Source organism: Papaver somniferum, unplaced genomic scaffold (assembly GCF_003573695.1).
Source record: "Papaver somniferum cultivar HN1 unplaced genomic scaffold, ASM357369v1 unplaced-scaffold_117, whole genome shotgun sequence".
NCBI classification, from domain to species: domain Eukaryota; kingdom Viridiplantae; phylum Streptophyta; class Magnoliopsida; order Ranunculales; family Papaveraceae; genus Papaver; species Papaver somniferum.
In genome coordinates this window covers 677213-680610 of record NW_020620714.1, presented here as the reverse complement: position 1 = coordinate 680610, position 3398 = coordinate 677213, and positions in this window count along the sequence as shown.

The window sequence follows — 3398 nt, the reverse complement described above, 5'->3', positions numbered from 1 at the left end:
GCAAAAAGATCCCTTTGCTTCCCAGATTCTGTATCATCTTCTCCCCTTTCTCTTTCATCAGTGCCCTCCATATCCAGGGCAATCATGCAAGGGTCAATACCTACGCACTTTGCTACCCAAATTCCTTTAGTCGTTACAGTCCTTCCCTTAAAAGCATCCACCTCCTTGAAATCGGTACCAAATAGATGGTTCAATAATGTACTCTTCCCACTGATTTTTGGACCATAATGGCAACAACACCATAAGAGAGACCGCGAATTCTTCATCAAATTCTCAAGTCCTGTTGCATTAAATACGCCATATCCATCTATTAGTTGTGTTGTATCTCCTTCTTCACCACCACCACCCATACCTTTACTCGCTCGGGATTCTTCATACTTAAAATAAACACCAAAACCAATTAGAAGCAACCCACAAAACTCTCAAATATCGTTTGTAGACAAAACCCTATATCCACATATAATAGCAATTGTAATCCTCGTCTAGAATAGGAAGAGTTCGGCTGGAAGGAAGTTTTTAGGGTTTACCTCGTCAGGATATTTTCGCGACAATACGACATGCCTAGCTATTCCTGTGAATAGTAACCCCATGATATTGTCGTCTTTATGGTCACACGACTCCCTAATTTGGAGGGTGTCGTCCCTTTATATTCCCCCTGACTATCCCTTCAAAGAAGTTACCCCTAACGTGTATGTTGAGCTCTTTTCATCCGGTCATGCCTACAATCAGATGTTTTCTTGACCTCTTGTCCCTTTTCAGATATGGCTCATGGTTACCAGGTCACCCCTAAGTGGGGTTTCTTGGGGGACCGAGTGCATCGTAGCCAAGACTTGCCAAACGTTGATGGCCAGTAATGCTGCAGACGTCTCAGGCACCCGTAGCTCAACCGAATACGTCACCCCTTACCGAAGGCCGTCATCATAAAGAAGGACCCTCGATGGATAGGGCGTATCATTTCCCCTGTTTGATGTCACTAGAGTTATCCAAACATGACACACGTTAGGTCTTACGTATGTGCTTCTTATTGTTGGAATCTTGCTACAATTAACAACATGTTAGATGTATCAAAACAATATGTAAAAAACTGAATCCAAATAACTCTACCGAAATAACTTGATGAGGGCAAATTATGAAACATATAACGGATGGTATAGCATATCAAATTGTGAAACATAGCAATCTTAAAGGATGTTCTTCATCGTCTATGTCAAAGTATGATTTGTTGCCTTTGCTCTTCAATAATAAAAACAATGGCTCGCAGCTACACGAAGCTAGGGAAGAACTGGCTGGGAACCTCTGTCGAGCACTTAATGGGCGTGTTACAGATATGCACTTGATGTTGATATCTAAGCTAAGCCCACAATATTTCCTTCCTCGCACTCTCGCAGCAATTTCATATTCAACACAAACCCATATTTCCTGGATTCATCCGGAACTCTAAAACATCTCTTCAATACCCTCTATCCATCTCTGAAATCAACGACAACAGCTCACATCTCCAATGGAAGTAATCTCTCTCTTCACTAAATTTTCAATAAAAGATCTATCAAAATTCAACTCGGAAACACAAACCTGTTCTTGTTTTTTTCTCAAAACTCAACACACTATTTCTCAAAACTTAACACTCTATTTCTCCATCATTGATAGATCCTGAGGCAAAATCGAAGTAACATATGGATCCTGCAACAACTTGTGACTAATTACATAGCTTGAACTCAAATTTCCAGCTAATTATATAGATTGAACTCAAATCTCCTCCTCCTCCTCCTCCTCCGCCGACTCCGAAAAAATAAAAAAAGTACTCCTCCAAAAAAATAATCAAAGAAGTAATTCCTCCTCCTCCAGGCACAAAGATGTACTGGCTCACTGGCAACTGATAACAAACGCCACTGCATGGGATTTTTTCTCAGCAAGTCTTTCGTAAACAGGATCCACAAACACCTCCATGGGTTCTAAGGTGACTGCTGCTAATGTTCAGAATATGCATGGACTTCGCAATTGGGGTCTCTTTCTCGCATTGTATACGCATCTGGGGCAATATATTTGGTTATGCACAGTATTGTGTATCTATTCCCATCAGGAAATTCAAGAGATTGACATTTTCAAATTTCTTTTTTTTTTTTTTTGATCGAGAAAGGAGAATTTTATTGAAAGGAGAAGAAAAAATTACAGCAAGCAGATATAACGGAAAAAACGAAAGAAAAACTAAAGAAAAAAGTAAACAATGAAAGTTTTATCTCAGTAGAACATGTTATCCCACGAGAAGATGCAGAAGTCTAGCCTAAATTTAAAATCTCTTTTAAAGGCACAACTCCAAGTCAAAAGGGATGTTTTGACCTCTACACTTACTTGGAAGTGAGAGAGAGATTTTTGCTCAAAAATTCTTCTATTCCGCTCATTCCAAATTGCCCACAAAACTGCAGCTGGAACCAAATCCCACATTTTCTTTGTCGGACCATTTATGCCATTGGCAGACCAATGCCAAATGTAGAACTGACGAGGGTGGGTTCCAAGGGAGGTGGTTAGGAAAGATTAATGACCATACTTGTCTAGAGAACTTGCAACTCAGAAGCAAGTGTTGCGACGATTCGCATTCGGACAAGCAAAGTGGGCAACGACTTGCGAGATGGAGACTTCTTCGTTGCAGAGCATCTTGAGTGGAAATCTTATCAAGTGCAGCAGTCCAGAAGAACAAACAGACCTTTGGGGGAACATGAGGGTTCCATATGGTCTTGTGGGGGAAAAGGAGAGGTCTGTGCTGTTGATGGGTCGTGAATGATATCTGTGAGGAACTTGTAGGTAGATTTGGCTGAGAATATACCTGAGCTTGAGAGAGACCAAGTGCGGGAGTCAGGATGGTTCGTCAAAGTTGGGGGAGTATCACCAATGAGCACCAATAAGGACATAAGTTGGGCAACTTCAGGTTCTTTGAGAGCTCTTTTAAAGTGGAAGGACCAACAACGGTTGTCGCTTGAAATGTGCTCGCGGATTGTACCTTGTTTGAGGCCTGCTAATTTGAAGAGAGCAGGAAACATTTCCTTTAAATTGCCTTCTATGTTCCATTTGTCGAGCCAAAAAGCTATTGTTGCACCGTCGCCGATTGAAAGAAGTGAGAGGGATACCACCAATTGAGCCTGAGTTGCGATATGCTTCCATACGGAACAACCATAAGGAGTTGACGGAATTTGAGGAGCCCAGATGGACTGAGGTCCATCATATTTGTTCCAAATGATGTTGTGCCATAGAGTGTTACGTTCATTACCAAATCTCCAACCCCATTTTGAGAGAAGAACTTGATTCATTAATCTTAGATTCTTGATACCTAGCCCACCAAGTTTAATTGGTTTCATCATCACCTCCCAGTTGACCAAATGCGTTTTTTTGGATCCAACGCTATC